The sequence below is a fragment of the Callithrix jacchus genome, chromosome 10, assembly GCF_049354715.1.
Source record: "Callithrix jacchus isolate 240 chromosome 10, calJac240_pri, whole genome shotgun sequence".
Lineage (NCBI taxonomy): Eukaryota > Metazoa > Chordata > Mammalia > Primates > Cebidae > Callithrix > Callithrix jacchus.
In genome coordinates this window covers 35,291,352-35,312,798 of record NC_133511.1, presented here as the reverse complement: position 1 = coordinate 35,312,798, position 21,447 = coordinate 35,291,352, and the positions used below count along the sequence as shown (strand labels likewise).

Sequence of the window (21,447 nt, the reverse complement as noted above, 5' to 3'; positions counted from 1 at the left end):
CTTTCACATGTAAATTCTAGAGTTGTAAGCCCAAGAGCCTTTCACATGTAATTTCCAGAGTTATAAGCCTATATAAGAGCAGAAACTTTCTTAGAGGAGCTTGGCTATTCGGCAGATATGCCACCTTGCTCCTGGCCGAATATATCACCCATTCCTTTCAAGTTCGGTGTTTGAGAGGTTTGTTTCTTGCAGCCATTGCTGTTTTACTCCCTCTCTCAGCTCAACAAGACAGAATTCCTGCTCAATGCAAATCTGGTCAAGAATACAGGGCTCCTTCTCTCTTCATCTCCCAGGAAAGAAGATGTCCCAGTCAGGGCAGACCATCATAATTTCTCATTTCCCTCTCCCTGTAGCTTTGTGCCACAGATGCTACAATTCAAAGCAAGTGTGGCCAGAAGGTTGAGGGATCCTCTTTCCCACACAGGTCTCACTCATAGAATGGAGCCTCTACCTCGTTCATGGCAAATAGAGAATACTGTGTCAGACTGTACTCATTTCAGCTAGCTACTAGGACAGAGGTTTTACACCAGACGAGGCAACCTAGGAAGACCAAAAGGCACTCACCCAGCATTCTGCTTGCAAACAGATGTTACTCAGAGAGAAGTTGGTCATTATCTTCATCCTTAATCCAGAGTAGTGGTTAAGAGACTTTGCCAAAGAGGAGAGACAGAGCACAACAAAGAGGTCTGATGCATTTCCTAAGGGGACTAACATTATTTAATATAAAATGTGAGGAAGTTCAAGCTAACAGTGTTCTCAAAATATGGACATTTAGGTGGTACACAATTAACATGAAGATGGTAGCTCCATGAAAGAAATAGGCTAAGCTATAGGTCAGCTGGTTTACTAGCAAGAACCAGAGAAAAGCTCATTAAGAAGAGTTCTCTAGCATATGAAAAAAAAATCAAACATAGGCCTCTAAAACTATTCTTGCAAAAGGACCCAAACTTAATTTGATCAGACTCTCATACAATTTATTCCCCAAGGTATTGTCAAAAAAAATTAAAAATGAAGCAATTAGCTGTCAACATCTGGGAGTGATCCAGAGACAGAGACTAATAGGGAGATCAAGGAAAGAGACAGAGAGGCTTGCTAAAACCACTGTCATTCAAGAGTGACTGTGCATGCCTAAGATTGTACTCTCTGTGGAGTAACATCAGAGACTTCACACTTAGTGGGTAAGTGAAGGAAAGGCGAAGTCTTCACTGAAGTAGTTTATCCAAGTAACTGCACCAATAAACAAACAAAGAGTAACAATAGGAAGACCTGAAGTGGGATGTGGGAATCAGTATACAGAATTTTTATAATATGTTATCTAAAATATTAGGTTTCCAACAAAAATTATAAGACCTGCAAAAAAACAAAAACCCAAGTTGGTATGACAATACTGTGAAGAAAATATCAAGCAATATAAATTGTTCATAAAAGCAACCCGATGTTTGATTTAAAAATAAGACTTTCTTTTTCTTTTGAGGCAGAGTCTCACTCTGTCACCAAAGCTGGAGTGCAGTGGCACAATCTCAACATGCTGCAATCTTCACCTCCCAGATTCAAGCGATTCTCCTGCCTCATCCTCCTGAGTAGCTGGGGCTACAGGCATGCACCTGGCTAATTGTTATATTTTCAGGGGAGATGGGGTTTCACCATGTTGCCCAGGCTGGTCTCGACTCCTGACCTCAGATGATCTGTCCACCTCATGAGATTACAGGTGTGAGCCACCGCGCCTGGCCAAATAAGACTATTTTTTAACACTTATTTTAAGTTCAGGTATACAAGTTTGTTTGTTTGCAGGTTTATGACATAGGTTAGCTTGTGTCGTGGGGGTTTGTTGTACAGATAATTTCATCACTCATGTATTAAGTTTAGTACCCATTAGTTATTTTTCCTGATTCTCTCCCTTCTTCCACCCTCCACCCCTCAATAGACCCCAGTGTATGTTGTTTCTCTCTATGTGTTGATGTGTTCTAATCATTTAGCTCCCACTTCATAAGTGAGAACAAGTGAAATTTTGTTTTCTGTTCCTCCATTAGTTTGCTAAGAATTTTTTCTCATACTCCAACTCCATCCACGTTCCTGCAAAGGACATAATCTCATTTTTTCTGATGGCTGCATAGACTTCCATGGTGAATATGTAGCACATTTTCTTGATCCAGTATATCCAGTATTGATGAGCATTTAGTTTGATTCCATGTTTTTGATTTTGTGAAGAGTGCTGCAATGAACATACACATGCATGTGTCTTTATAATATGATGATTTGTATTTTTTTGGGGTATGGGATTCCTAGGTTAAATGGTATTTCTGTCTTGAGGTCTTTGAGAAATCAATACACTATCACCCATAGTGGTTGAACTAATTTACACTCCTACCAATAGTGCCTGATTGACACCTAAAATTAAGTCCCCAAGCCCATCTGTTGTCAACAAGACACGCTTCTCTATCTCCTTACCCCATGCTTAATTTATAAATAAATAACAAGGTAATAGTTCACCTGTCATGATTCAACTAACATGATGCAACTATCTGGCATACGACCAAAAACACACTCATCCCCTCCCCAGAATTCATCTCTCAGGATTTCAATATTATGGATTTACATTTTAGGGGATTGTAATTTTTGAGATTTTAGATGAGATCTTTTGGGATTTAACCTATTTTACAACTGAGCACACTGAGCCACAGAGAGGGGATGTGAACTGCCCAAGGTCTCACAGGTGGTGAGGGTTTGTAGCTGGAACTCAAACCAGGGTCTACCTTGGAAAGAGATTTCATACTGAGCCTCCTGAGAAGCCTGCTTTCTGAGGTTTGAAGGAAATTCATGGTCAGTAAACTATTTCTCAGGAAATTGTTCCTCTAATGCATCAATCAGGATAAACAAGACTATGATGCAGTAACATGCAGCCTCCATTCTCTCCTTTTTCGGATTTTTTTTGTTTTTTAGAGATGGACTCTCACTCTGTCACCCAGGCTGGAGTGCACTGGCACGACATTGGCTCACTGCAACCTCTACCTCCCGGTTCAAGTAAGTTTCCTGCCTCAGTCTCCTGAGTAGCTGGAATTACAGGCACACCTCACCACACCCAGGTAATTTTTGTATTTTTAGTAGAGGGAGAGTTTCATCATGTTAGCCATCATGTTAGCTGGTCTTGAACTCTTGGTCTCAAATGATCCTCCAGCCTCGGCCTCCCAAAGTGCTGGGATTACAGGCATGAGCCACTGCCCCTGGTGCAACCCCCATTCTCAAGAGCTTACAACAAAGTTTGGTTTCTGTTCTATGTGACATATCCACAGCAGCCTAACAGATTCATCTGCATTGGAAACATCAAGATTCCCATGGCAAAAAGAAAAGAGACACCCGGCCACTTGCTGACTCTGAAAGTTTCCGGTAAAAAGTAACACAGGTGGCCAGGCATGGTAGCCCACGCCTGTAATCCCAGCACTTTGGGAGGTTGAGGCCTGCAGATCACCTGAGGTCATGAGTTTGAGACCAGCCTGGCCAACATGGTGAAACCCCATCTCTACTAAAAATACAAAAATTAGCTGGATGTGGCACGCATCTGCAATCCCAGCTACTCGGGAGGCTGAGGCAGGAGAATTGCTTCAACTTGAGAGGCAGAGGTTGCAGTGAACTGAGATCATGCCACTGCACTCCAGCCTGGGCAACAGAGTGAGACTTTGTCTCAAAAAAAAAAAGAGTGACACAGATTCCTCCCAGCCACATGTCACTGATCTAAGCAAGATACCAGCAAATATTGTAAATGCCAGTACAAGCCAGACAGCTGAAACTTTTCATTTCCTTTTGCTTCTTTTTCCTACCAAGATTCACTCTCTACCTTTCTTTTCCCTTCAATAACCAGTCCATTGTTTCACTTTTTTTACTATAAGCAAATGCTGGCCAGGAGTGGTGACTCATGCCTGTAATCCCAGCACTTTGGTCAGCAGTTCAAGACCAGCCTGACCAACATGGTGAAACCTCGTGTCTAGTTTCAAACAAACAAACAAACAAAAAAACAAAAAAAACAGAATTATCCGGGTGAGGTGGGGCTAGGGAGGCAAAGGCAAGAGAATTGCTTGAACCCAGGAAGTGGAGGTTGTGGTGAGCTGAGATCTCACCATTGCACTTTAGACTGGGCAATGGGAGCAAATCTTGGTCTCAAAAACAAAAAAAAAAAAAGAAAAAGGAAACGAAGAAAATGCTTTCTTTCATCTGACACAAGCCAGAAGAAGAAAATGTCATTTATTTTCCTGGTAGGAGATTAATGCCCAGATTGCCCATGAGGTGAGTCCTGTACCAGCTCTGTCTGATGTCTCCTACTGTTCTAGGAGTCTTCTCTTGCACACTGGCTCCTTCATGTCTCTTGGACTTTGCCTGCGGAGGTCTCTGTCTAACACGCCTTCTCTCCACGTCTCACTAGTATCCTCCTGCTTTATTTATTTGTTTTATTGTTTGAGAAACTGTTTTTGTCACCCAGACTGGAGTGCAGTGGTACAGTCAATTTGAGTGAGTCTCCAATTCCTGGGCTCAAGCAATCCTTCTCTCTCAGCCTCCCAAGTAGGTAGGCATTGCCACACCTGGCTTTGTTTTTAATTTGTGTGTGTGTGTTCGGGGTGGGAGGGGTAGAGACAGGGTCCCCTTGTGTTGCCCAGGCTGGTCTCAAACTCCTGGGCTCCAACAATCCTTCCACCTAAGCCTCCCAAAGTGTTGAGATTACAGGATTACCACACACACCCAGCCTCTCCGTCTACTTTTTAAATTTAATTTAATTTTATTTTATTTTGAGACAGAGTCTCTCTCTGTCACCCAGGCTGGAGTGCAGTGGTGTGATCCAGCTAACTGCAACCTCTGTCTCCCAGATTCAAGCAATACTCTCCCTCAGCCTTCTGAGTAGCTGTGATTACAGGTGCCCAACACCATGCCTGTCTAATTTTTTGTATTTTTAGTAGATATTCTGTTTCACCATCTTGGCCAGGATGGTCTTGAACTCCTGACCTCATGATCCACCAGCCTCTGCCTCACAAAGTGCTGGGATTACAAGAGTGAGGCCACAGTGTCCAGCCTACTTTATTTTATTTATTTATGAGACAGTCACCCCCCATCCCCCAGACTGGAGTGCAGTGGTGCGATCTTAGGTTCACTGCAGTCTCTGCCTCCCCATTTCAAGCGATTCTCCTGCTTCAGCCTTCCGCATAGCTGGGATTACAGGGGTGCACCACCACACCCAGCTGATTTTTCTATTTTTATTAGAGATGGGGTTTTGCCATGTTGGCCTAGCAGATCTGAAACTCCTGACTTCAAGGAATACACCCAACTCAGCCTTCCAAAGTGCTGGTGAGGCCTGAGCTACCACACCTCACCCCATTCCACTTCAGAAGGTTCAGCTGAGACATCTAGTCTTGAGCATTTTCCTTAACCCCACTGCCACCTCTGACCTGGCTGGGGAAAAGGCTGGCCAGTTTCTGTCTTCTGCCTCACATGGTGTCAGCCTCGGATCAGATTCCAGCCACAGCCCTGGCAAACAGTCCATGCAGGTTTTGGCCTGATTCATGCTTCTCTCATATACTGCCCTACTCCAAGGGAAACCCTCAGTTTCTTGGAGACAGGAATGGGAGACAGGAAACTGGGTCTAAGTAATTCTCCCATTCATTACTCAGGCAGACAATTATGATACAATTTCTTTTTGTTTTTTTAATATAGAGCTGGGGGTCTATGTTGCCTAGGCTTGTCTTGAACGTCTGGCCTCAAGTGATCCTCCTGACTCAGCCTCTCAAAATTCTGGGATTACAGGTGTGAGCCACCACACCTGGCCTATAATACATTTCTAGATGAGTCCCTGGGAATCCTGAAATAGCCACTGCAAAATTAAAACTGAGACCATGAAAGATTTGACCTAACCGACTCCATCGTGCTTCTAACCTTCAAGCTGTCCTTGTTCATTCCTGGGCGTAGGCTGAATTAACTTTGGGAAGAGCTTAGTTAATAGTTTATAATTTGAAACAAAGATGCTAACAGCCCTTTCCCAAAACAAACTGCCTTCTTGTTTGGGGACTAGACTGCCTTTGTAGGACTAACAAATCCGCCAAAAGATTAGAAACTGTGGTTTCTAATGGGGTCATGCAGCTGGAGGCTACAAGATTCTGACCCTCCCCAAATTGCTCCTGGGGATAACATCACTATTGTAAAATGTCAAATCAGTGCTTGAGCTATTTTGCAGACCCTGCAGCTGGCACCACCCAGATCTATAAACTGGCACATCTGATTTTGCAGGCTCCACCCAGGAACTGACTCAGTGCAAGCTTCCATTCCCTATGACTTCATCTCCTACCTAACAATCAGCACTCCTGACTCACTGGCCCCCTCCACTCACCAAATTATCTTTTAAAACTCTGATCCCTGAATCTTCTGCTCTAGGAGACTGACTTGAGTAACAATAAGACTCCAGGCTGGCACAGTGGCTCACACCTATAATCCCAGTACTTAGGGAGGCTGAGGAGGCTGGATCACCTGCTATCAGGTGACCCTGACCAACATGGAGAAACCCTGTCTCTACTAAAAATACAAAATTAGCCAGGCGTGGTGGCACATGCCTGTAATTCAGCTACTCAGGAGACTGAGGCAGGAGAATAGCTTGAACCTGGGAGGCAGAGGTTGCAGTAAGCGGAGATCATGCCATTGCACTCCAGCCTGGGCAACAAGAGTGAAACTCCATCTCGAAATAAAAATACAAAATACAAAAATTAGCTAGGCATGGTGGTGCCCACCTGTAATTCCAGCTACTCAGGAGGCTGAGACAGGAGAATCTCTTGAACCCAGGAGGCAGAGGTTGCACTGAGCGGAGATCATGCCGCTGCACACCAGCCTGGGTGACAAAGTACAACTTAAACTCAAACAAACTGCAGTGTGCCACGTAACTGACTCTGCATGAATTACTCCTCCATTGCAAGTCCTGTGTCCTGATGAATTTGCTCTGTCTAGGCAGTAGACACGGTGAACCTGTTGGGCAGTTACAGTAACATTTGTTCTTGCTTTTCTGTCTCCTTTACCCTCCCAGTCCCTCAGTCAGCTCCCTGGATCCACTTCCCCAAAGAATCCCCTTGCTCAGAAGGCCTGATCTCTGGTACTGCTGTTAAGGGTGGTAGAGGGTATCCAGGCTCAGGCCATGAGACCTCGTTGTGGGCTCCCACACCCTAGTGCTGCTGCCCCAGGCATATCCTCATGTTCCTCAGTGCTTTCAGGCCTGTCCCTCCAGCCCACCAGGAGCTCCCTGAGTCAGGAGCTGGGCCTGATTCCCTGCTGTTTCCCCATCATAGGGCTAGCCCTGAGGGCATAATCAGTCCATGCTGGGGACTAAGTGATGAATGAATGAAGGAGTGAAAAAACACTGCATTAATAGCTTTGCCTTTTTCACACTAGTCAATTTCTTGGTCTATTTCTACCCTGAGCTCAGTTTTTTCATTTGTCAAAATGAGCACCCCCTTCTCCTCCTTAGGATTCAGTTTCTAGGCAAATTTTTTTTTTTTTGAGATGGAGTCTTGCTCTGCCACCCAGGCTGGAGTGCAGTGGCACGATACCAGCAAACTGTAGCCCCAAACTCCTGGACTCAAGAAATCCTCCTATAGCAGCTTCTTGGCTACTTTTTAAATGTTTTGTAGAGATGGGGTCTCACTATGTTGCCCCAGCTGGTCTTGAACTCCTAGGCTCAAACTATTCTCCCGCCTCAGCCTTTTAAAGTGCTGGGATTACAGATCCAACAGTGGTTGGAGCCACTGCACCCAGCTACTCAAGGCAAATATTGAGCCAACATACTTGGCCATCATAGGTTCCATCCTAGGTAGGGGAGCTCTGAGAGCTGGCGTCAGACGGAGCACAGCTTCTCAGCCGAACTCTGGGATAGACCCATTTCCCAATAGGCAGAGAATTCCAAGGCTTCTCACTCACATCTTCTACAACTCCAAGTCTTGGGATGCCTCCAACCCATACTCTACATGGACAAACCTTCATTGAGTAGTTAGTGTGGGACAGACAGGCCAGGGCAGGCACACAAGAGGAAAGAGACCCAGACTTTACCTCAAGGAAATCAGAGGTAATTCAAGCAGGGACAGAATTACTCCAGAGTGTGGCAGACAAAGGGACCAAAGACCCTGATTTCTTTCTCTCTCTCTCTCTCTTTCTGTTTTTTTTCTTTCTCTCTCTCTTTCTTTCTTCTTTCTCTCTCTCTTTCTCTCTCTTCTTTCTTTTTCTCCTTCTTCTTCTTTCTTTCTCTTTCTTTCTTTCTTTTTTTGAGACAGAGTTTCACTCTTGTTGCCTAGGCTGGAGTGCAGTGGCCTCAGGTGATCCACCTGCCTAGGCCTCCCAAAGTGCTGGGATTATAGGTGTGAGCCACCACACTTGGCTGCCTCCCATTTTCAAAGAAGGAGGCACACAGAGGTTTGGCACTAACAAAAATGAGTTCAAGTATCGATTTCCCTAGTTCTTGGCTCAAGCTTCTCTGGTGCTCTGTAACTTCCTATGAAAGGGAATAGGAGGGGTCCACGGTGACAAAATCATGCTTCTAGTGCTGGGCAAAGTGACACTCACCTGTAATCTCAGCAGCTCAGGAGGCTGAGGTGGGAGGATTGCTTGAGGGCCTCCCTGGAAAATGTAGGGAGACCCTCATCTCAAAAAAAAAAATCCTGGGCATGGTGGCTCATGCCTATAATTCTAGCACTTTGGGAGCCCAAGGCAGGGGGATCACTGGAGGTCAGGAGTTTGAGACCATCCTGGCCAATTCTAAGATAAGGAATTATGGCGATCACAGTTCTTATTATGCAGAGGAAGTCTTCAGATAGTAGTCTGCAGAGACCATTGATTGCACATGTTTCTTATCAGACTTAAGCTCTGTGTTGACATTAGTGCTGGAGGGTGTAATGAGGCATGTCCGACCCCCACATCCCATCATGGCCTAAACCAGCCTCTCAGGTTAAATTTTAAGGGTGCTCTGGCTTAGAAGGAATTCAATTCAGATAACTGGGGAGCCTTAGAATTTTATTTTTGGTTTGCATTCCACACTCAATTTTACTGAAAACAAAAAAGACATTAAATGATAAGGTCATTGTATTAACGCTGAATAGGTCTAATTTCTTTCATTGCTGGTTTGCCGTACCCATGAAATAAGAAAGTGTGTCTGAGATTGTGTTTGGCAGTGCTGGTGTCAGGACCTGGGCAGTGACCTCCCACCTGGGCCTGGAGACACTGAGTACCCCATTGAGAGGGCATAGGAGCAGCTGAACAGAGGTCCTGAGCAGAAGATGGGCTGGCCTCTGTGCCGAGGCACGGACATAGCCTCCTCTGCACTGAAAGTAGCACAGCCCTTGTGTGGGTCTTGGGGGCTGACGCTGTCTGGTTGCTGTGTCAGCATGCCCTGGATGTGGCTGCTTAGACAGAGAAGACACTGAGTGCTGACCACTGGCCTCTCAAACGCCCTGGCAGGACACTCTTCCCAGTGCCTTCCAGATCTGGTCTCTTCCTGTCTCACAGTTACTGAAACGCTTCCTTTTCTCCAAACTGACGTGCTGCCAAACTTCCAGGCTCTCCTATACCTGTCATTCATTTCTCTACATTTCTCCTCCATTGTAGAAAAGTTTTAATTTTCCCCTGAAGTTCTGATAATTTGAGATATATTAACAGAAAAAAAAATGCAGACAGACTTTATCATGTGCACATACATGCACAAGAGTCATATAAAATGGACAGATGGTTGGGGCCTTTATACCATTTTGAGCATACAGAAAGAATGGGGGCTTGGATCATTGCCAAAAATAGGTATGTTGGCAGGACAGGTTAATGGGAATACATGAAGAGAAGGCATGGCTGGAAGAGGTGTCTGGTTGTATAGTTGAAGCTTCACAGGTAGGCAGTCCTCAAAGAAAACAGTACATATATCTTTAAGACTTTAAAGGTGTGAGACTCACAGTTCATCTTTCCTGCATCCCTGCAAGTCCCTTAGAGAAAACCTGAATGCATCTGCTGTTTACTTCACTTTATCCCAACTATGGATGCAGCTGTCCCCAACACACAGCAGGTGTGCAGGACTCTTCTGCCTGAAGACCTCTCAACAGCCAAATCAACATACTTGTTTTCCTTCTCCTCCTTGCCCTTTGTCTGCCTGTAGAACACCTCCTAATTATTGGAGCTCACTGTCTCATGAGGCTCCCTCAGCATGCAGGAGATGTGACCTGCAGCCACTCTGTGCCTCACTGTGGTGCCAGCCACCTCCCTTAACACTCTTGCACTAACTTCGCTGTCATCTGTGTGATCACGTGCTTTACCTCCTAATCTGAGAGGACTTTGAGAACAGGGTCTGTGTCCTGTTAGTATCTGTATCCTTAGCTCCTGTGTGGAGCCCAGCTGAGAGCAGGTGCCTGGCTGAGTGAGCAAATGAGAGTGCTGGAGGGACAAATACTGAGAGAGAATTGCCAGATTTCAGGCCTTGGATGATCCTGAGGGCCCTCCCCTGTGGTGTTGGAAGATGTAGAGCTGGTTTGAGAATGCCCCAAGAATATTGCCTTCCAGTGGTGTCCTTGCTCATGGGGAAAGGCTGTCCACCCTGTTTTCAGGTCTTGCCACCACTTGTTCTGCCACCATGGATGGACAATGGCCAAGGTGGGCTGGGTCCCTCTGGAAGGAGACAGGGCAGCTGTTGGAGGCTTTGTCATCAGATGGGACTTGACTGACAAGGCCTGCACCTGTCCTTTTTCTGCTAAAGCTGTCAGGAGAGGATTCGTAGGGGACAGTGGAAGGGTTTGGTCTGGGACATAGGCCATCTGGGCCAACCATCTCTGGGCCTCAGTCACCATGTCTGTAAATTGACAGGGCTGAACGCCGTGCTTTTTAAGGGTGTCCCTGCATGAAGGGTCACTTCCCTTCCCAGTGTCCTGGGTAGGGGGAAGAGTCCCAGTGTGGAAAAGGCAGCTTTGATGAGGATGATATTTGTTGGACATTTGCAGTGTACCTGACACTGCTGAGCAGTCATTATTTAATCCTCACCACAATCTAATAGAAAAGGCATTATTGGTTTTTTTTTGCTGGTTGAGATTTTTTTTTTTAAATTTTTTATTGCATTTTAGGTTTTGGGGTACGTGTGCAGAACATGCAAGACAGTTGCATAGGTACACACAAGGCAGTGTGTTTTGCTTCCTTTCTCCCCTTCACCCACATTTGGCATTTCTCCCCAGGCTATCCCTCCCCAGTTCCCCCCCGCTGGCCCTTCCCTTTTTCCCCCAATAGACCCCAGTGTTTAGTACTCCCCTCCGTGTGTCCATGTGTTCTCATTTTTTATCACCGGCCTATGAGTGAGAATATGCGGTATTTCATTTTCTGTTCTTGTGTCAGTTTGCTGAGAATGATGTTTTCCAGATTCATCCATGTCCCTACAAATGACACGAACTCATCATTTCTGATTGCTGCATAATATTCCATGGTGTATATGTGCCACATTTACCCAATCCAGTCTATCATCAATGGGCATTTTGGTTGATTCCAGGTCTTTGCTATTGTAAACAGTGCTGCAATGAACATTCGTGTGCATGTGTCCTTACAGTAGAATGATTTATAGTCCTTTGGATATATACCCAGTAATGGGATTGCTGGGTCAAATGGAATTTCTATTTCTAAGGCCTTGAGGAATCGCCACATTGTCTTCCACAATGGTTGAACTAATTTACGCTCCCACCAACAGTGTAAAAGTGTTCCTTTTTCTCCACATCCTCTCCAGCATCTATTGTCTCCAGATTTTTTAATGATCGCAATTCTAACTGGCGTGAGATGGTATCTCAATGTAGTTTTGATTTGCATCTCTCTGATGACCAGTGATGATGAGCATTTTTTCATATGATTGTTGGCCTCATATATGTCTTCTTTCGTAAAGTGTCTGTTCATATCCTTTGCCCATTTTTGAATGGGCTTGTTTGTTTTTTCCTGTAAATCTATTTGAGTTCTTTGTAAATTCTGGATATCAGCCCTTTGTCAGATGGATAAACTGCAAAAATTTTTTCCCATTCTGTTGGTTGCCGATTCACTCTAGTGACTGTTTCTTTTGCCATGCAGAAGCTGAGAAGTTTGATTAGGTCCCATTTGTCTATTTTGGCTTTTGTTGCCAATGCTTTTGGTGTTTTGTTCATGAAGTCCTTGCCTACTCCTACGTCCTGGATGGTTTTGCCTAGATTTCCTTCTAGGGTTTTTATCGTGCCAGGTCTTATGTTTAAGTCTTTAATCCATCTGGAGTTAATTTTAGTGTAAGGTGTCAGAAAGTGGTCCAGTTTCTGCTATCTGCACATGGCTGGCCAGTTTTCACAACACCATCTATTAAACAGGGAATCCTTTCCCCATTGCCTGTTTTTGTCAGGTTTATCAAAGATTGTATGGTTGTAGATATGTTGTGTTGCCTCCGATGCCTCTGTTTTGTTCCATTGGTCTGTATCTCTGTTTTGGTACCAGTACCATGCTGATTTGTTTACTGTAGCCTTGTAGTATAGTTTGAAATCCGGTAGTGTGATGCCCCCTGCTGTGTTCTTCTTGCTTAGAATTGACTTGGCTATGCGGGCTCTCTTTTGGTTCCATATGAAGTTCATGGTGGTTTTTTCCAGTTCTGTGAAGAAAGTCAATGGTAGCTTGATGGGGATAGCACTGATTCTGTAAATTACTTTGGGCAGTATAGCCATTTTCACGATATTAATTCTTCCTAAACATGAACATGGAATGTTTCTCCATTTGTTTGTGTCCTCTCTTATTTTGTTGAGCAGTGGTTTGTAGTTTTCCTTGAAGAGGTCCCTTACATTCCTTGTGAGTTGTATTCCTAGGTATTTTATTCTTTTTGTAGCAATTGTGAATGGCAGTTCGTTCTTGATTTGGCTTTCTTTAAGTCTGTTATTGGTGTAGAGGAAGGCTTGCGATTTTTGCACATTCATTTTATATCCTGAGACTTTGCTGAAGTTGCTTATCAGTTTCAGGAGTTTTTGGGCTGAGGCAATGGGGCCTTCTAGGTATACTATCATGTCATCTGCAAATAGAGACAATTTGGCTTCCACCTTTCCTATTTGAATACCCTTTATTGATTTATTTTTTTTTCTTGCCTGATTGCTCTGGCTAGAACTTCCAGTACTATATTGAATAGGAGTGGTTAAAGAGGGCATCCTTGTCTAGTGCCGGATTTCAAAGGGAATGCTTCCAATTTTTGCCCATTCAGTATGATATTGGCTGTTGGTGTGTCTTAAATAGCTTTTATTACTTTGAGATACGTTCTGTTGATACCAAGTTTATTGAGGATTTTTAGCATAAAGGGCTGTTGAATTTTGTTGAATGCCTTCTCTGCATCAATTGAGATAATCATGTGGTTTTTGTTTTTGGTTCTGTTTATGTGGTGAATTACGTTTATAGACTTGCATATGTTGAACCAGCCTTGCATCCCCAGGATGAATCCTACTTGATCATGATGGATAAGTTTTTTGATTTGCTGTTGCAATCGGCTTGCCAATATTTTATTGAAGATTTTTGCATCTATGTTCATCATGGATATTGGCCTGAAGTTTTCTTTTCTTGTTGGGTCTCTGCCGGGTTTTGGTATCAGGATGATATTGGTCTCATAAAATGATTTGGGAAGGATTCCCTCTTTTTGGATTATCTGGAATACTTTCAGAAGAAATGGTACCAGCTCCTCTTTGTGTGTCTGGTAGAATTCGGCTGTGAACCCGTCTGGACCTGGGCTTTTTTTGTGTGGTAGGCTCTTAATTGCTGCCTCGACTTCTGACCTTGTTATTGGTCTATTCATAGTTTCAGCTTCCTCCTGGGTTAGGCTTGGGAGGACACTGGTGTCCAGGAATTTATCCATTTCTTCCAGGTTTACTAGTTTATGTGCATAGAGTTGTTTGTAATATTCTCTGATGATGGTTTGAATTTCTGTGGAATCTGTGGTGATTTCCCCTTATCATTTTTTACTGCATCTATTTGGTTGTTCTCTCTTTTCTTTTTTATCATTCTGGCTAGTGGTCTGTCTATTTTGTTGATCTTTTCAAAAAACCAGCTCTTGGATTTATTGATTTTTTGAAGGGTTTTTCATGTCTCTATCTCCTTCAGTTCAGCTCTGATCTTAGTTATTTCTTGTTTTCTGCTGGGTTTTGAGGTTTTATGATCTTGCTCCGCTAGCTCTTTCAATTTTGACGATAGGGTGTCAATTTTAAATCTCTCCATTCTCCTCATATGGGCACTAATTGCTGTATATTTTCCTCTAGAGACTGCTTTAAATATGTCCCAGAGATTCTGGCATGTTGTGTCTTTGTTCTCATTGGTTTTGAAGAACTTCTTTATTTCTGCCTTCATTTCATTGTTTATCCAGACAACATTCAAGAGCCAGTTGTTCAGTTTCCATGAAGCTGTGTGGTTCTGGGTTGGTTTCTGAATTCTGAGTTCTAACTTGATTACACTATGGTCTGAGAGACTGTTTGTTATGATTTCAGTTGTTTTGCATTTGCTGAGGAGTGCTTTACTTCCAATTATGTGGTCAATTTTAGAGTAGGTGTGATGTGGTGCTGAGAAGAATGTATATTCTGTGGATTTGGGGTGGAGAGTTCTGTAAATGTCTATCAGGTTTGCTTGCTCCAGGTCTGAGTTCAAGCCCTGGATATCCTTGTTGATTTTCTGTCTTGTTGTTCTGTTTAATATTGACAGTGGAGTGTTAAAGTCTCCCACTATTATTGTGTGGGAGTCTAAGTCTCTTTGTAAGTCATTAAGAACTTGCCTTATGTATCTGGGTGCTCCTGTATTCGGTTTATATATGTTTAGGATTGTTAGCTCTTCTTGTTGTATCGATCCTTTTACCATTATGTAATGGCCTTCTTTGTCTCTTTTGATCTTTGTTGCTTTAAAGTCTATTTTATCAGAGATGAGAATTGCAACTCCTGCTTTTTTTTGCTCTCCATTTGCTTGGTAAATCTTCCTCCATCCCTTTATTTTGAGCCTTTGTGCATCCTTGCATGTGAGATGGGTTTCCTGGATACAGCACACTGATGGGTTTTGGATTTTTATCCAATTTGCCAGTCTGTGTCTTTTGATTGGTGCATTTAGTCCATTTACATTTAGGGTTAATATTGTTATGTGTGAATTTGATACTGCCATTTTGATGCTAGCTGGCTGTTTTGCCTGTTAGTTGTTGTAGATTCTTCATTATGTTGATGCTCTTTAGCATTTAGTGTGATTTTGGAATGGCTGGTACTGGTTGTTCCTTTCTATGTGTAGTGCCTCTTTCAGGAGCTCTTGTAAAGCAGGCCTGGTGGTGACAAAATCTCTGAGTACTTGCTTCTTCGCAAAGGATTTTATTTTTCCTTCACTTCTGAAGCTCAGTTTGGCTGGATATGAAATTCTGGGTTGAAAGTTCTTTTCTTTAAGAATGTTGAATATTAGCCCCCACTCTCTTCTGGCTTGTAGAGTTTCTGCCGAGAGATCTGCTGTGAGTCTGATGGGCTTCCCTTTGTGGGTGACCTGACCTTTCTCTCTGGCTGCCCTTAGTATTTTCTCCTTTATTTCAACCTTGTTGAATCTGAGGATTATATGCCTTGGGGTTGCTCTTCTTGCAGAATATCTTTGTGGTGTTCTTTGTATTTCCTGCATTTGAGTGTTGGCCTGTCTTGCTAGGTGGGGGAAATTTTTCTGGTTAATGTCCTGAGGAGTATTTTCCAGCTTGGATTCATTCTCTTCGTCACATTCTGGTACACCTATCAAACGCAGGTTAGGTCTCTTCACATAGTCCTATATTTCTGGGAGACTTTGTTCATTCCTTCTTGTGCTTTTTCCTCTAATCTTGGTTTCTCATTTTATTTCATTGAGTTGATCTTCAACTTCTGATATTCTTTCTTCTGCTTGTTAATTCGGCTGTTGAAACTTGTGCATCTTCGTGAAGTTCTCGTATTGTGTTTTTCAGCTCCTTCAATTCATTCATATTCCTCTCTAAGTTATCCATTCTTGTTATCATTTCCTTGAATCTTTTTCAAATCTTTTATCAAGGTTCTTAGTTTCTTTGCATTGATCTATAACTGTTCTTTTAGCTCATAAAAGTTTCTCATTATCCACCTTCTGAAGTCTAATTCCATCATTTCGTCACAGTCATTCTCCGTCCAGCTTTGTTCCCTTGCTGGTGAGGAGTTTTGGTCCTTTCTAGGAGGTGAGGTGTTCTGGTTTCGAGTGTTTTCCTCCTCTTTGCGCTGGTTTCTTCGTATCTTTGTGGATTTATCCACCTGTCATCTGAATAGTTGCTGACTTTTCGATTGGGTCTCTGAGTGGATGCCCAGATTGTTGATGATGAAGTATTTCTGTTACTTGGTTTTCCTTCTACCAGTCTAGCCCCTCCACTGTACGACTGCTTAGGTCCACTCCAGGCCCTACTTGTCTGGGGTGCACCTATAGCAGCTGCGGAACAGTGAGGGATGCTACCAGTTTCTTTTTCTGCTATCTTTGTCCCAGAATGATGCCTGCCAAATGTCAGTCTTTTGGATATAGAGGGGTCAGGGAGCTGCTTGAGGAGACAGTCTGTACTTTATAGGAGCTCAAGTGCTGAGCTGTGAGCTCTGTTGTTCATTCAGGGCTGTTAGGCTGCTACGTTTGATTCTGCTGCAGCAGAACTCATTAAAAAACCCCTTTTTTTCTCAGATGCTCTGTCTCAGGGGGTTGGGGCTTTCTTTGTGAGTGTCCGTTGTGCTGTCCTGCCCATGTAGGAGGCAGTCTAGTCACTATTTGCCTGCCGAGGCTTCTCCCTGCTGGTGTGAGGTTTGCCCTGTTACTGCAGGCTCTGCCCTGCTGCTGCGGTCTCCGCCCTGCTGCCATGGGCTACGCCCTGCGGCGGAGTCTCTCTGTTGTGGCGGGTTGCCTCGGCAATGTCAGGCTGCGTCAGCAATGGGCATGGACCTCAGTAGGGGCGGGTTGCATCGGTAATGGCAAACGCCCCTTTCCCACAGAGCTGCATCATTTTGGGTTCAGCTGTGTTCACAGTGAACCTCTCCTGGAGCGTTTGGAATCACCGTTTAGTTGGTCCCACTCTGCTACCCCAAACGCTGTTTCCCTGGACTCTCCTGCGGTGGCTCACTGTCCAAGTCCCATTCAGACTCAAGTTCAGCCCTCTCAAGTCTCAGATTGCTCGTTCAACAGGGCACCCGGACCAGTGCACTTTGTGTGGAGCACTGTGGAGCACCGCTGCGCTACAGCACCGGCGGCAGGCTGCACTGGCTGCTGGCTGCACCAGCCAAAACCTCTGCCTGTTGTCCCGCGTCTCTTTTATACCTGGGAATTTCCCCGTCCTGTGGGCAACGAAGATCCGTCTGGAAATGCGGCCCTGACTTACCCTCTGCATATTCCCCGAGAGCTTCAATCCTGGGTTGCTCTCACCGTGCCATCTTGAGTCCCTCCCAGCATTATTGTTTTTTTAGACAGAGTCTTGCTCTGTGGCTCAGGCTGGAGAGCAGTGGCGCCATCTAAACTCACTGCAACCTCTACCTCCCGGGTTCAAGTGATTCTTCCTCTTCAGCCTCCCTAGTAGCTGGGATTACAGGCACCTGCCACCATGCTGGCTAATTTTTTGCATTTTTGGTAGAGATGGGGTTGCACCATGTTGGCCAGGCTGGTCTCAAATTCCTGGCCTCAGGTCATCCGCCTGCCTTGGCCTCCGGAAGTGCTGGGATTAAAGGTGTGAGTCACTGTGCCCTGCTGGAAAGCACTATTTTTCATCACCATTTTACAGATGAATTCTCTTAATTTGGCAGAAGTTATGTATATTATTCAAAGTTGTATTTCTAGAAGTGGTGGCTGGATAGGATTTGTATTTCAGTGTTGTTAGACCACAAAGCACACATTGCTAGACTCTGCGTTGTGCTTTGCAGCAGGACAAGCATTACCTGTGAGCTCCTGAGAGCACCTGAGCTGAGAGCACTGAGGAGCACCTGGACTCAGTAACTTCTCTAAATCACATTGGGGGAAGATGCGCCCCTGCAATGCAGCCATGTTCTATGGCAGCCAGTCACTGGTCAATAAAAAAGTAATCAGACAATGTCAAGTGTATATATATGAAAATACACATTTGAAAATTTGGAAATCCTTTTTTAAACAAACTGTTTTTTTCAAATGAAACTTAGGATTTATTAATGTATTTACATAACTTATAATCTTTAAGAGATGGCCTCATAAATATAGACTACAACTTTACATATTCTAAGCAACAGATACTTGTTTTTCCCCACCAAAATACTTGCGTTAAAAAAAAAATTGACAGCATTTACACCAACTTCTTTACTTCCTCTCTTCTTCCTTTTTAAATAATTGCTAGTCAATTTGAACACATGAAATTAAATTTATTCCAGGCAGCTTCTCTACCATCCCCATCTTGATCATGAGAGCTTATTTTAAAAAGGTGCTAATAACACGTTTGGTGGCACACACATGACGAGGTCAGAAGCAAACCCAGGGTGAGCTAAGGATCTGCTGCTATCATTGTTAATTTACTGTACGTACCCTAGGCAAACATATTCAATGAAAAGCGCTTTACAGATGGCAGAGATGAAGTCATTTCATCAGTTCTATAAATAAGCCATTTTAGCATCAGATAATAATTGTCCTGTCTCCATTTACACTATCCTACTATATTTTAAATGATACAACTCCTTCTAACAGTGGTAACAGAAACCAAGGAAATAATAATGTCCAAAAAATCTTTCTTTCTTTTAAGAACCACAAAAGGGTTAATTTCCCCTTTACAAATGTTACATAGTATCTTGATTACAAAACTACTCAACAATTTAATGTTACTATCCATACAATTATATGTACTTTTTCAGCAATGTCGAAAGTCAATGATGTAGTCCTTTTGTACACTAGAGATTCTTTTTTTTTTTTTAATTTTTTATTGGATTTTAGGTTTTGGGGTACATGAGCAGAGCATGCAAGACAGTTGCGTAGATACACACATGGCAGTGTGCTTTGCTTTTCTTCTCCCCTTCACCCACATTTGGCATTTCTCCCCAGGCTATCCCTCCCCTTTTCCCCCCAATAGACCCCAGTGTTTAGTACTCCCCTTTCTGTGTCCATGTGTTCTCATTTTTCATCACCCGCCTATGAGTGAGAATATGCGGTGTTTCATTTTCTGTTCTTGTGTCAGTTTGCTGAGGATGATGTTCTCCAGATTCATCCATGTCCCTACAAACGACACAAACTCATCATTTCTGATTGCTGCATAATATTCCATGGTGTATATGTGCCACATTTTTCCAATCCAGTCTATCATCAATGGGCATTTGGGTTGATTCCAGGTCTTTGCTATTGTAAACAGTGCTGCAATGAACATTCGTGTACATGTGTCCTTATAGTAGAACGATTTATAGTCTTTTGGATATATACCCAGTAATGGGATTGCTGGGTCAAATGGAATTCTATTTCTAAGGCCTTGAGGAATCACCACACTGTCTTCCACAATGGTTGAACTAATTTACACTCCCACCAACAGTGTAAAAGTGTTCCTTTTTCTCCACATCCTCTCCAGCATCTGTTGTCTCCAGATTTTTTAATAATCGCCATTCTAACTGGCGTGAGATGGTATCTCAATGTGGTTTTGATTTGCATCTCTCTGATGACCAGTGACGATGAGCATTTTTTCATATGATTGTTGGCCTCATATATGTCTTCTTTCGTAAAGTGTCTGTTCATATCCTTTGCCCACTTTTGAATGGGCTTGTTTGTTTTTTTCCTGTAAATCTGTTTGAGTTCTTTGTAAATTCTGGATATCAGCCCTTTGTCAGATGGGTAGACTGCAACAATTTTTTCCCATTCTGTTGGTTGCCGATCCACTCTAGTGCCTGTTTCTTTTGCCGTGCAGAAGCTGTGGAGTTTGATTAGGTCCCATTTGTCTATTTTGGCTTTTGTTGCCAATGCTTTTGGTGTTTTGTTCATGAAGTCCTTGCCTACTCCTATGTCCTGGATAGTTTTGCCTAGATTTCCTTCTAGGGTTTTTATGGTGCCAGGTCTTATGTTTAAGTCTTTAATCCATCTGGAGTTAATTTTAGTGTAAGGTGTCAGGAAGGGGTCCAGTTTCTGCTTTCTGCACATGGCTAGCCAGTTTTCCCAACACCATTTGTTAAAACAAATAGAGATTCTTTACATAATAGAAGTTCACAGACCGAAATATCATTGCTGCAGTCTTTGGAGAAGAGATTGGTCAATATCTATGAATATGTTTTGCACAGAGGAGACTCAAGACTGGCTAGGTGGAAACTGGTGGCAGGGCCCCAGCCCTCCTGTTAACTTTCAGGACCACCTATTTCATCATCAAGTCTGAGAGGCTGAGGTTCCGTCAGCAGCAGCTCCGCTTTGGCTCTGAAGGCTGCCTTCGGAGGAGTTTGAAGCCCTTACCACCAGATGGCGGGTTGGCATCAGTAGATGGAATTCGTCGACTAATTTCTATGAAGAGTTCATTTATGTTTATCGAGTTTTTTCCATTGGTTTCTACAAAAATTGCATGAATAGAGTTGGCGTAGTCCTTTGTATCTCTCTCCATGAATTCTCTTACATCAGTAAGATCACACTTATTTCCTGCAGTTGTAACTACAATATTAGGTGGACCACGCTGTGGAAGCTCTTTCACCCAATCCTTTAATGTTGAAAATGTCTCTTCTTCTGTGATACCATAAACAATTAGAGCTGCGACCAACCCTCATTAGTACGTTGGTGCTAAGGCACGACATCGTTCTTATTCAGCTGTGTCCCAGATTAGGAATTTATGTAGCTCATTTTGGTACTGGACAGTCTTGGTCATAAAAGATGCCCCTTGGCCGGGCGTAGTGACTCACCCCTGTAATCTCAGCACTTTGGGAGGCCAAGGCTGGGAGGCCAAGGCAGGCAGATCACCTGAGGTCAGGAGTTCAAAACCAGCCTGGCCAACATGGGGAAATCTTGTCTTTTTAAAAATAATAATAATAAATAAAATTTTAAAAATAAAGAAAAGATGCCCCTATTGTTGGGTTGATGTTTGGATCAAAACTGTCTTCCACAAACTGTCACACAATACTCGATTTGCCTACACCTGTATCCCCCAGCAGACACACTTTGAGCTCCCTCAGCACCATGGCCCGGGAGCCAGGGGCGCGGGCCGGCCACAGCCCTAAGTTGAGGAGGGAGAGGCCGGGCCCAGCAAGAGCATCCCCTGGCGCCACTGCCGCCGCACGGTCCAGACCCACTTAGCGCTGCCGCACGTCTTCCAGCACTAGGTCGGACCTGTCCACTGCCAGCCACGTGGGGCCCGCCTTAGCAGCCCGGACGCCAGCTGCAAACAAAATTTTTAAATTTCTTTTTTAATATATTTAGGGAGTCTAAATGCAGGATTCTCCATGCATATATTGCAGAGCAGAGGAGTCTGGGCTTATAGTGCACTCATCACCTGAACAGTAA

At 43.8% G+C, this 21,447-nt stretch overlaps 1 pseudogene; it reads right to left on the bottom strand.

Moving 5' to 3' along the window:
* Nucleotides 1–20,353: 20,353 nt before the first annotated feature.
* On the bottom strand, nt 20,354–21,125 carry LOC100389936 (ras-related protein Rab-22A-like; annotated as a pseudogene).
* Between the last annotated feature and the right edge of the window lie 322 nt (nt 21,126–21,447).